We start from the raw sequence: 12,884 nt of genomic DNA on the forward strand, positions 1-12,884 counted from the left end.
CCTCAGAGACCTGTGAAACACAGTGAAGTGTACCAACATACATAATGGAAGTCCCAGAAGGAGAGGTAAGAAAGGAATAAAAAGAATATTTGAAGACATAATGGCCAAAAAACCTCCCAAATTGGGTGAAAACCATTAACCTATACACTCAAGAAGCTCAACACACTCCAAATAAGATAAACTCAAAGAGATCCATACCTAGACACATCATAAACAAACTGTCAAAAGCTAAGGACAAAGAGAGAATCTTGAAAGCAATAAGAGAAATGATTCCTCATATATAAGGGATCCTCAGTCAGATGAATAGTTGGATTCTCTTCAATGTCAATATCCTGGTTGTAATATTTTCTATCATTTTGCAAGATGTTACTACTAGGGGAAAATGAATAAAGTGTACATAAAATCCCTTTGTATTATTTCTTACAACTGCCTGTGAATCTACAATTATCTCAAAATTAAAAATAAACACACTTCAAAAGCAACAAGATAAATCATAATAGAAGTACAAAAATATTTAGAACTGAGCAATAATAATAATAATAATAACTATGTATCAAGACTTGAGAAACAAACAATAGTGGTAATGCAATGTAAACTTATAGACTTAAAGGCTTATATTAGAAATAAAGAAAGTCTGAAATTAAAGAACTAAGCACCCAACTTAAGTTAGAAAAATAATAGAATAAACTCACCAACAATGGAAGGAAGCAGATAAAAATTATTAGAACAACAATCAAGAAAATAGAATAGAAATCAACAAAGAAAAAATAAACTGGTTATCTGGGGGTAGACTAATAAAACTGATAGGGGTGAGGGGAGAGGGAAAAGAAAAGAGTGAGAAGAAAATATATTAGTCATGAAAAGGAGGACATTATAGATGCAGCAGAGATTTAAAGGATAATATTTTACAAAACTTAGATGAATAGATCCTAGAAAAATACAACTCAATAAATAAAGATCTCACATAATCCTATGCTCATTAAAGAAACTGAAGATAGTTTAAATTTCTTACAAAGAAACCATCAGGATTAAATAATTTATTAGGTGACTTCTACCAGCTTTTCAAGAAAGTTTATTTCAATCTTATACAAATTCTTCCAGAAAATAGAAAAAGGGGAAATGTTCTTAATTCATTATATGAGACTAGAGGCCTGATGCACGAATTTGTGCACGAATGGGGTTCAGCGGGGGGGGGGGGGGGGGGGGGGGGGCGGGCCAAAGGTGGTTGGCAGGCCAGCCCTGCCTCCAGGTCAAACTCCAGGACAAGGGGACAATTTGTATTTTAGCCTTTTATTGTATAGGATTAGAACTTAATTCCCCAAACAATCAAATTACAGTCAATCTCATTTGTGAACCTCGATGCAAATATATTAAAGTATTAGCAAACCAAATCAGTGATGTATAAAAGAGGCAATAAATCATGACAAAGTCAGGCTAATTCCAGGGATACAAGAATAGTTTAATATTAGAGAACCAATTCTCTAACAGTAAAGAAGAAAATCAATTATCACCCTAATAGATGCAGAAAAAGCAATTAATACAATTCAACACTAATTACGATAAAACAACTTTTAGCAGAGAAGGAATAGAAATGATCATTCTTAATCTGTTAAAGGCTGTCTAAATACTCCTAAAGCAAGCATCATTCTTAATAGGGAAATGTCAGAAGGATTCCCATTAAATTAGTAAGACAAGGATGGCTACTACATCTACTTCTATCTTGCTCAGATGAGAGAGAGAGAGAGAGAGAGAGAGAGAGAGAGAGAGAGGAGTCTAATGTTTGAAAAGGGAAGATCAGCCCTGCTGGTGTTGCTCAGTGGTTGAGCATCGACCCATGAACCAGGAGGTCACAGTTTGATTCTTGGTCAGGGCACATGCCCGGGTTGGGTTCTCCATCCCCTGTAGAGGGTGTGCAGGAGGCAGCCTGTCAATGATGTTTCTCTCTCATCGATGTTTCTGTATCTCTGTCTCTCTCCCTTCCTCTCTCTCTAAAAAGAAGAAAAGGGGAATATCAAAACTATTATTCACAGATAATATAATTATCTACAGATAAAACTCTTAAGAACCTACATAATTATTAGAAATAATAAGAAAGTTTAGCAAGTTGGCTAAATCTAAGATGAACATAAAACAATAATTTATATTTCCAATACTAGCAACTAAAAGAAAAACATTTTAAGATACTATGTACAATACAGGCTCTAGTGGCAATGACCTGGCTACATTATATTTGATTTCTAGCTTGCTTGCTCCTCCAGTCTCTTATCAATCTATGAGCCCTCCTTAAACCCTTCCAATAAATTCTCTTTTTGCCTAAGACAGCTGGAATTGGGTTTTGCTGCTTGCAAGCACACATTCTGTAATTACACTATTTTTAAAAACATATATTTATTTATTGATTTTAGAGAGGAAAGAAGAGGGAGAGAGAGATAGAAACATCAATGATGAGAGGGAATCACTGATCGGCTGCCTCCTGCACGCCCTCTACTGGGGACCGAGCCTGCAACCCAGGCATGTGCCCCGGCCGGAATTGAACCTGGGACCCTTCAGTCCGAAGGCCGATGCTCTAACCACTGAGAAAAACTGGCCAGGACTACATTACTATTTTAATTAAATATTTGAAGTAAAGTGTCAGGGCTCCGCAAGATCACTCCCAAATTCAATGATTCCCTAGAAGGAATCACAGGACTCAGCGTGCAGCCTTGTTTATTGTTATGACTTATTACAGTGAAAGAATACAGAACAAAGTCAGCAAAGAGAAAAGGCACATAGGGTGAAGTCTGGAGTAAACCAGGCCCAAGCTTCCAGAATCCTCTCCCAGTGGAGGCATGCAGGGAAACACAATTCCCTCAGCAATGAGATGCAATAACACGTGCCCAGTGTTTACCAGAGCAGCTCATTAGAGATTGTGCTCAGGGTTTTTATTGGGGGCTGGCTACATAGTCACCCTCTGCCTAGTGTGTACTCACATCCACCCTTCCAGAAGGAAAGCATAAACCATATCATTTGCACAAATAGTTTAGGCACAAGGAACCACTTTTATCAGTTGGTGAGAACCTTCTTGAAATTCAAGTTCCCAGATACCACCCACAGGCCAACCTCGTAAGCAGGCGTTTCAAAGGCTAGCAGTCAGGTCTGCTATGTTAATCCTTCTCTGCATAAGCTGCATTCTTTCTGCCACATTGACCTGGAAAGCTAATTTATCATAGCCACTTTTCATTCCCTTAGTTCTGGAATAATACCTTTTCACTTTAGTTTTCATATTAACTTTTATAGAACTACAGTTTTAAAAAGTCAATAAAACCATGAGGCTTAAAAATATATAACCATTGCCCTAACTGGTTTGGCTCAGTGGATAGAGCGTTGGACTGAAGGGTCCCAGGTACAATTCCTGTCAAGGGCACGTACCTTGGTTGCGGGCATATCCCCAGTGGGGGGTGTGCAGGAGGCAGCTGATCGATGTTTCTCTCTCATCGATGTTTCTAACTCTCTATCCCTCTCCCTTCCTCTCTGTAAAAAATCAATAATATATATATATATATATATATATATATATATATATATAAAACCAGAGATCCCCTGCTTCATCCCAACTCAGCTCCCCAATCCAAAAGCAACTATTTCAAACTCTTGAGTAGTTTCTTCCAGCGTTTATCTTTTATTTCTAAATAATGTGCTTTTACTGTTAGTTTTGTATTTTTCAATTTTATCTATCATCTACTTTCCTTCAACTATGATGACTTAATTTATATTGGCCACAACTCACCGCATATTCTCAATATTGTTTTATTATAATTTTTAGTTAAATCTCTATTTTGTCATTATCTCTATATATACAAGGCTAAGTGACCAGCCGACTATCCGACCAGCTGGTAGGTATGACATGCACTGACCACCAGGGGGCAGACGCTCAATGCAAGAGCTGCCAAGCTGCGGTGACTTGGCAGTGGCGGTTCTCGGGTGACGCACCCTGGAACCAGAGAGGAGGGAGCCTGATTTCTTGTAGGGCTGCGTGATTCCACCTTTGGCCCGGCCGTAGGTTATATTGTTGCTGGGACCGTGGGAGGTTGGCTCCAGGGCTTGTCGGGCCTGCCTTGCCCAGTCCCACCCCAACAGCCACCTTCTAATTAATTTCCTTTCAATGTGCATGAATCCGTGCACCAGGCCACTAGTTATGATTATAATGAAAAATAGATGTTTCCAAATGAGCCACATAGGTTCAACTGAAATTATACTTCTTTTTCCTGTGAGTTATTACATTTCCTAGATTTCATAATTGCCTATCTTAATATTTTCATCTTCTATGTACATATTATTAAATGAGATCTGATGAGATCTAACTGCCCTTTTTACAGATTTTTCAGCAATCCAACGTTCAAGGTCTATTCTCCATTCCTCACCTCCTTTTGAGAAGTACCTGCAGCCTCCTATTTCTAAGCTGGTCTTTGTGCAGGCTTGTTTACTTTTCTCTGATTTGTTCATCCATCAACTTCCATTCTCCAAAATTTGACAAATCTCATCTGCTGTTTTCTTTGCCCCATTCTCTTTGTTCTTATGAATCTTATCTTGTGTTTTTTAATCCTTTACTAACATATTAGTGAAGTTTAGGGGATAAATGCATGCTTAATCCACACATTTTAGCCATCTATCATCAAACTTTTCCAGAAATGTCTCTCTCATTATGACTACTACAGTGTACCATGTAGATTGAGTTTAAATCTGCCATCATTTCATTGCTTATCTACCTTTACTATGTTCCTTTTCTCTCTTGTCTTCTGACTTGTTTATTATTTCTTTTTCCTCTGTTTGTGAAATATCCTTTTTTTTTTTTTTTTTTTTTTTTTGGTTCTCTTAATGATCAGTCTAAAAATTACAGTCTTAGCTGGTTTGGCTCAGTGAATAGAGTGTTGGCCTGTGGACTGAAAGGTCCCGGGTTCCATTCCAGTCAAGGACACATGCTGGGGTTGTGGGCTCGATCCCCAGTAGGGGGTGTGCAGGAGGCAGCTGATCCATGATTCTCTCTCATCATCGATGTTTCTATCTCTCTTTCCCTCTCCCCTCCTCTTTTAAATAAATAAAAATATATTTTAAAAGATAAAAATTACAATAGGTATGCTCTTGTTATCAACTTAACTGTGGTATAATTTATGTAAAACAAATTACAGCTATCCAGTACTTCAATTACTTTTGACAAATGTATATACTGAAAGATGAGACAGAGGGCCGAAGACCAGGACACAGGCTTTATTAGAGGAGAAGAACCCTGCCTGGCTGCCTCCCAAAGGAAGAGAGCACATGTGCAGGGGTGAAGGTGCCTTTTGAGGGGAGGAAAGGGAAGGGATGGGGCTTAGGGTACTCGGCACACGCTGATTGGTGGTTTCATATAAGGCACATGATTAGGCACTTAGGGACGTAGGAATCGGGGGGGGGGGGGGGGGCTTAGGGTATTTGGCAGGTCCTGATTGGTGGTTCAATGTACAGTCCATATAAGGTGCCTGGTTAGGTGTTCAGGAATGTCTGTGCTGCAGGTGGAGTTTATGTCATTCTCCGTCCATCAGTTGGGGGAAGGGAGGATCTATCATATACCTTTTGCTTCTCCATACCAAAATCAACTGACAGAATTTTTCCATCATCCGAAAAGTTCTCTCATGCCCCTTCAGTCAGTCCTCTCCTCCACACCTCCAGACAACCACCAATCTGTTTTCTGTCACTATAGTTTGCATTTTCAAGAATTTCATAGAAATGGAATCACAGATTATGTTACAACAGGTATTGTTGACTAATCTAAAGCTAATGTTATCCCTAGAACTTTACCCTTTTCCCAGACAATGCAAGGATCTTAAAACACATTAATTCTGGAATTCTCTAATTATTCTCTAATCCACCACTTCTTAACTTTAATATGCAGGATTCTCCAAAGAAACATCTGTTGTAGATAAAATGTGTAGATTGAGCATTCACTTATCTCTCAATCTTCATGATATCTATAATGCAGATATTTATTATCGGAATTGATTCAAGCAATCATGGAGGCCATGAAGTCCTATGGTCTGTCATCTGCATGCTGGAGGACCAGGAAAGGAGGTGGTATAATTCAGTCCAAGGCAAAGACCTGGGAACCAGACACACCAATGTCCAAGAGCAGAAGATGGATGTCGCTGCTCAAACAGAGAGCAAATTCAAACCTCTTCTACTTTTTGTCCTGGTCAGGCCCTCAATGGATTGAATGATGCACATTGATGAGAGCCATCTTCTTTACTCCATTTATCCAAGCAAATGCTAGTCTCTTCCTGAAACACCCTCATAGACACATCCAGAAATGTTTTACTAGCTATCTGGGTAACTCCTAGGCCAGTCAAGTTGGAACATAAAATTAACCATCATACATCTGAATCACCTAGCTAGGGGAATCTTGTTAAAATGCAAGTTCTGTTTTGGGAGGTGCTAGTGTTTTTGTGTATTTTCTCTCTCTTTAGTCAAATTATACCAAATAGATGGCTACTTAGAAGGTCAGTCCTTTTGATAAAACACGGAAATAACATATCTTATGGTGTAACTTCACTTATGATTGAGTTTAGGATTTAATAGAAGTGATAATTATTTTTTAAAAACATATTTTATTGATTTTTTACAGAGAGGAAGAGAGAGGGATAGAGTTAGAAACATTGATGAGAGAGAAACATCAATCAGCTGCCTCCTGCACACCTCCTACTGGGGATGTGCCTACAACTAAGGTACATACCCTTGACTGGAATCGAACCTGGGACCCTTCAGTCCACAGGCTGACGCTCTATCCACCGAGCCAAACCGGCCAGGGCAGAAGTGCTAATTAAAAGTTGAAATGAAAAGACTTCAATTCAGGTTGAATAATTTACACTTGCCACTATTTACTTTCAGGCTTGTGGTATGTTCTAGCTAGAATACAAGTCCAAAGAGGATAATGTAAGCCATGCTAGATGGATAATATAAACCATGTTGTATCATGCTCTCTTGCCTGACTAGATCTCAGAACAAGGAACTAATCATTCCCCTGTTCCAAAAATCATCTGTGACACTGTCTCTTTGCATCCAGTTCCCTACCCAACAGCCCCATGCTCTGATTTTACTTTTTCATGCTTTTCTCTCACATCTCCCATTTGCAGGGGAGTAGGGGAGAGGACCAAATGGGGTTACCCACTGTTCCCTGAATCTACCTTAAAGGATGTTACACCTTCCTCTGCTCATGCTGGATCATCTAGCTCTAGGAGGTGTTTTTTTTGTGTGTGTGTGTGTTTTCCCCCCAGAAAACTTTAGCCAACTGCCCCGCAACTGATCCCTCAGAGGTTTCTTGCCTTGGTAAACTAAGTTAATAGCAAAGCATTGACAAAGCTATCCTGAGATGCTAATAGTAATAATAATACATTTTTTAAACGGGTAGGGGGGTGGTACTTTTTGTATTCATGTTTCCACTTTAGTTCTAAATGACAAAACATTCTCCTACTCCAATTAAGTTAGTTTCTACTTAGAAATGCAGGATTTTAAAACTATCTGGAATCAAAGGTCACTGCCTCTGTTAATTGAACTTAATTATTGTATGGTTTACTGGAAAGGCCAGGGACTGGTGAATTTAAACTCTTTAAAACAGATAAAGATTAAAGTGAGTTAAATTTAGTGCCTGTGGGATTTTTGATATGTTCCAAATTTGTTCTTAATAACGTAATTGTCCCATGTTACTCTTAAGATTATATCACAGTGAACTGGTTATTTGTGCAGTTACACTATTAGAAAACAATCCCAAATGTCAAAAATAAAAGTGAGGACAACTGTAATGTTATACTAAGAAAGTGGAACTTGGAAATGAATGAGAAACACTCAGGTTGAATGTCTTTCTATGAAACCTTTGAATAGAAAAACCTAGAAATTATATGTATTAGGTTAATTTGATGCTTTTACAATAGCATTAAAATAATTATTTTACTTACTGTTACAAATGGAAACCAATGCATTTTTTCTCAAGATATTTATTCATTAATTTTAGTGGAAAAAATATAGCCCCCAATCACACAAATGGAATTGTGTTAAATACAATTTGAGAAAACCCATCAAGAAATAAGTTACTAACCATATGTATAAATGGTTATATTTCACATTGTAAAAGAATAAGAAATAAAACTCAGTTTCCTTGTTTGCACTAGTCTTCAGTTTTTGGGTTTTTTTTTTTTTTAAAGTAATTGTAATATTCTCTTGCCTCTAGGGCTTTTCCTTCACAATTAATCCTCTTTTCTTCCACACCTTCCCTCCCAATGATTATTCCCTTTGGCCTCAGAACACATGACATTAATTCACAGTATTCTTCAGTTTTCAAAACATTGCCTTGCCCTTGCTTCGCTCCTCAAGCCACTCCCTTTTATAAAAAATTGGCTAACCGAAGCATTTTGGCTATCACTGCCAGAAAGAGCTACCACCTACCCAATCAGGAAAACATCTTTGTAATACAAATTAGCTTCCTTTTATCAAATTCGAAACACAATGTATTCAAATTCCTTAGGATAATGGGCATTGAAAAACTTCAAAAGGAGCAACACGTTTCAGTTCAAACCCTGGGAAGGCTGGATCCTGAGACTTCGTCCTGACTGCAGTTTGTGTCCTAGATCATCAGAACCCGCCAGAAGTTGTGAAAAGCTCCCCACCAGCGTGGGCCGAGGAGAAACTTTCAAAATCTGTCATTCATCTTCACATGCAAAGGCAGTTTATCCATCCGCCCTCTACGAACATCAGCAAAGGCTGGTGCTGCAGACTTCGGTCATGTGAGGTAAGCTTTCCAATTTACAGGTGAACGGGGGTGGCGACGGGGCCGGCTTCCTAAAATTACCCCAACAAAAGCCAGTGGGATCGCAGCGGAAAGCCCCGAGTTGCCTGTGGCCGGCATCTTTCGGGAGCCGCTATGGCATCAGTGAACCGACCGGGCGTGAGCAGAGCGCGTCTCCCGTCTCCGGTGGTGCCCGGGCTCCCGGCGTCCTCAGGACGGACAAACTTTTACGTTTCCTCCCGGTAAGCGGAGGGCGGCTCCGCGCAGGCGGGTCAGCCCCAAAGGAGGGTTCCGTGCGGGGCGCCGGGCGCTCACCTGTCCACAGCAGGTCTGGCCCGCTGTCCCCACCGGGAGGACCGACATCGCTAGATCGGTGTCCTCCCGACCCGAGGGAGGGGACGGCGACTTCCCGGGAGGGCAGGCACCTGCACCCCGAGAAACTACAGACCAGTTTTGACTTGACTGCCCTGGCTTCACCTTCGGAGGGGCCCTCGAGCTCCGCGAGGGGGGTTGTTGCCCCAGACCTGAGCCAACACCCCGCAGGCACAGGGGGAGGGGAAGGCTGACGGAAGTTCGGGGTCCCCGGCGAGACCCCAATGTCCCAGCTCCCTGGCCGGGCTCGCCCGCGCGGGCTGGGCCTGGGAGACTCGGGCGCAGACCCCGTCTCCGCTCCGCGCCCTGCCGGTCCGCACCGCCACCGTGAGGCCGCGCCGGGGACGGTGCCCCGTGGCGGCGGCGGCTCCGCGCTCCGCTCCGCGCCGCCCCCGACACGGGCGGGGGGATATCCTCCCGTTTCCCCCTCTTTCGCGCTCTCGCTCCCGTTCAGCGGGAGAGCCCGCGGAGCCGGGGAGGGAGCGAGGGAAGGGGTGGAGGTGGCGGGGGGAGGCCGGAGGGGCGGATCCTGCCTGGGGGCTGATCCCTCCCTCCCCTCGGCCGGGCTCCGTGGCGGTGGCGGCGGCGGCAGCGGCGGCTCCATTCCCCCTCCTCCCCCGGGAGCGGCGGTGGCGGCCGGGCTGGGGCCCCAGCGCGGGCCGGGAGGGGGCACGCTGTGGCCGCGGAGGCCGGCGCGGGAGGAGGCCGCGCTCCGCTCCCCGGGCCGCGCCGTCCTGCTCCACGGCCGGCCAGCCCGCGCCCAGGATCCCCGAACGTTGGGGCCGGGCCGGTGGCTGAGGTAATGGGGGCGGCAGCGGGGCCAGACGGAGCGGGGGCGGGGGCGGCGGGGCCTACGGGGACCAGGGGCTGCGCGGGTGGGGGAGGGAGGCGGGGGACTTTCCGAGCAGGGCGCGGGCGGGCGAAGCCCTCTCCCGGAGCGAGGGCGGCGGCGGGGGAGAGGTAGGCGGGTGAGGGGGGAGCAGAAAAGCGAGGACCCCCTCCCGCAGCCGCCATCTTGTTTTCCCCCGGCCCTGGAAGCGGAGCCCCCGAGCCCCGCCCCCGCCTCGCTCTCCAATTGGCCAGGCCTGAGGAGAGTTCCACCCCCTGAGTGGCCCTGGGCCCTCCGGTCTCCCCTAAGCGGCAGGTGAGGCGGCCAATGGGGGCTCGCCTTTGCCCCGCCGGTTCCCCGGTGCTAGCTTTCTGTCCGAGGGTCACACTTCGCGTCAGTCCGTCTGGCGCGCTCGCCCCCTCCTCTGTGGGGAGGTGATGTTATTTCCTCCTTTCTCCTCCGAAGGGTCAAGCTTCTCCTGGAAATGGTGCCCCTCTATAGGGGCGGAAGCCTTGGCTGCGGTCCTCGTCTCATGAGTACCTCATGAGGGGCGCAGGGGTACCGTCTACTTGCAGAAACCCCTCATTCCCTGGGACCTGGGTGACGTGGGCCAGCGGGGTCTCAGGAGCTGTCGAGAAGACCTCTGGGGGTGTTAGAGATATTTGGAGGTGTGGTGGTGGGAAGGGTTGTGTGGGATGAGAAACTCCCGCCAAAAAACGACTGTAAGCTCCTTGTGGGCGAAACTCATTTCCTTTTCCTCAGCAGCAGCCCTTGCCCCTCTGGAGTCTGCCCCTCGGTGCCCAGAAGCTTGGGTGGGCGGAAGAGGTCTCCCTAGACGCTCGCTGCTTGGTGGGGAGATACCCGAGCCGCCGGGAGGCAGGAGGGAGGGAGGGTAGAGTTGCCACAGCCTCTTGAAACTGTTTGAAGCTAGCGTTGAGGTGGATGTTCACGCCCGCCCAGGGGTCTCAGGCCCTTGAGGGGAGGAGGCAGTCAGCAGGGCTCTTGGCCCAGGCTGCCCCCCCCCCCCCCCCCCCCGGAGTTGGCATTTATCAGGCATGTCGTGGCCAAGGGCCTCTGGAACCCGGACAGATGTGATGCTTGTTTGCTTTGGCTCCAAGTAGGATGTGTGCCTGCCTGGCCGTGTTCGTTTTTTTAATGTTTTCAGTCACACTTTGGGATTGGAAGGCCTTTTATTTTATTATTATTATTTTAAATATATATTTTCAGAGAGAAGGGAGAGAGAGAGAGAGAAACATCAATGATGAGAGAGAATCATTGATCGGCTGCCTCCTGCACGTCCCACACTGGGGATCGAGCCCACAACCAGGGCATGTGCCCTTGACTGGTATCGAACCCAGATCCTTGGGACTGCAGGCCTCCGCTCTATCCACTGAGCCAAACCAGCTTAGGGCGTGGAAGGCCTTTTAAACGAGGATCTTAATACCGTACTAACGAATAGCAACCCTTAAGAGGTAGATGTTACTGATTTTGTTTTACTGATGGACTATAGAGGCCCAGAGATATTAAGTGACTTTTTTCAGGTCATGGAGGGGCAAGATTAGAGCCTCTTTTCTACCAGACCAGGGCACCTCTGTGGTGTTCTTACCTCTTAGTAAGTCAGATAAGTTGAGCAGGTCAAAGACCTGGGTTTGAATTGTAGCTTTATCACTTGGGTTGAGTGACATCTTTCAGATATTATCTCCATCTGTAAAATGCCTCCCAAACTGGTTGTGAGAAATATTAAAAGTGAAAGGGCCTTGTAGTTTGTAAAAGTGTGCTAATCATCACCATCACCGTCTCTGCTTTGTAGATAAGGATGGTAGATCCTTCAACCAATGTGACAAACTGTTTTTCTCCTTGAAATCCTGTCCCTGTTCATACCCTTTCAAGTCTCCACCCTCACCCCAGGGCAGCATATCCCCAAAGATCTTTCCTGGTAGTGACGGCCTCACCAACTGCTTACCACAGGCCCTTTGAGCTTGACATAGTTCCCTCCTTCCAGGGAACGATGTAGAAAACTTTAGGGCTCTCTCTTGGCTGCACAAGGGTAGGCTAGATATAAGTGTTTTGGGAGAGAGGGGCTTTTGAAACAGAATGCATTGAGAGTTTACCTCAGATATTGCCCCAGTCACCTTAGCCTTAGGTCCCAGCCTTAGGTCCCAGATAGCTCAGCTTACAGCTTCAGTGCCACTTGGGGCCACTTCCAGAGCTTCTGCTCAGAGATGTACTAGCCAGTGTGTCCTGAATGCTGCCTTTTGCAGATAAAACCCTGAAGACTGTAGTTTGAAATCTTTAGACTACATGAGATAGACATTTCATGTGCCTTCACCCCTTCATCCCTGGGCAGGGTCAGGGGGATAGGGCTTCTGATCATAGTAAGATGGCTTGGGAGAGGGCTCTAAACCTGTGAATTTTTGATCCTTGGATGGGACTGTGCATGTCCAGAGCTTGAAAATGCATGCTGTTCTTTTCTTTTCTGAAACCATAACTGCCCCTCCTTTTCCATAGATAGCTGTCCCACAGCCTTATGTTGCATTGTAATGAACTGTTTACTTTTCTGTCCCTTCAGTCAGACAGAGCTTCTAGAAGGCAGGGATCGTGCATGTTTGATTTCTCCTTTCGTTCAACTGTTACTTAGGAGCCAGGCACCATTCCAGGCGCTGGGGATATAGTGAATAAGACAGGCAAAAATCCCTCCCCTCATGGAGCTTACATTCTAGTAGGAGGAAGCAAACATACATGATAAAGAGGTAAATTCCATAGCACAGTAAAAGATGGTGAGTGGTATAGTGAAAAATAAAGCAGAATGAAAGATTGTGGTGGAAGAGAGGGATTTGCAATTAAAAAAACACACGTATTTTTATTGGTTTCAGAGAGGAAGGGAGAGGGAGAGAG

The 12,884-nt window shown here is 44.9% G+C and overlaps 1 protein-coding gene across 1 annotated transcript in view; it reads left to right on the forward strand.

Moving 5' to 3' along the window:
* Positions 1 to 9,908: 9,908 nt before the first annotated feature.
* Positions 9,909 to 12,884, forward strand: part of BRPF3 (bromodomain and PHD finger containing 3) — a 37,044-nt gene continuing 34,068 nt past the window's right edge. The window contains exon 1 of the mRNA XM_028161229.2: positions 9,909 to 9,959. The gene's annotated coding sequence lies outside the window, so the exon portion shown is untranslated. The remainder of the gene's footprint in view (positions 9,960 to 12,884) is intronic.

Source organism: Eptesicus fuscus, chromosome 10 (assembly GCF_027574615.1).
Source record: "Eptesicus fuscus isolate TK198812 chromosome 10, DD_ASM_mEF_20220401, whole genome shotgun sequence".
Classification (NCBI taxonomy): domain Eukaryota; kingdom Metazoa; phylum Chordata; class Mammalia; order Chiroptera; family Vespertilionidae; genus Eptesicus; species Eptesicus fuscus.